This window comes from Corvus brachyrhynchos, unplaced genomic scaffold (genome assembly GCF_000691975.1).
Source record: "Corvus brachyrhynchos isolate BGI_N302 unplaced genomic scaffold, ASM69197v1 scaffold67, whole genome shotgun sequence".
In the NCBI taxonomy this organism is placed as follows: domain Eukaryota; kingdom Metazoa; phylum Chordata; class Aves; order Passeriformes; family Corvidae; genus Corvus; species Corvus brachyrhynchos.
The window spans coordinates 373,624-373,871 of record NW_008239114.1 but is presented as its reverse complement, the minus strand read 5'-3'; positions in this window follow the sequence as shown (position 1 = coordinate 373,871).

The following is a 248-nucleotide window of genomic DNA, read 5'->3' as shown; positions in this document are numbered from 1 at the left end:
GGGGACATTCCTGGGGGGGCTCAGGGCAACCCCCCCAGCAGGGTCTGAGCCGGGGGAGCGCTGGTGACAGTGTGAGTCCTTCTTTTGGGGTGCGGTACCGTATCGGGGGGGGATCATCATCGTGGAGGAGGCGATGCCCCGTTTTGGGGGGTATTCGCTGATTTTGGAGGTACGCGGTGTCTTTGGGGGTCAATGTTAAATGGGGGGTGACGGTCTGTGCTGGGGGTGCACATCCTGGGGACGCCCAC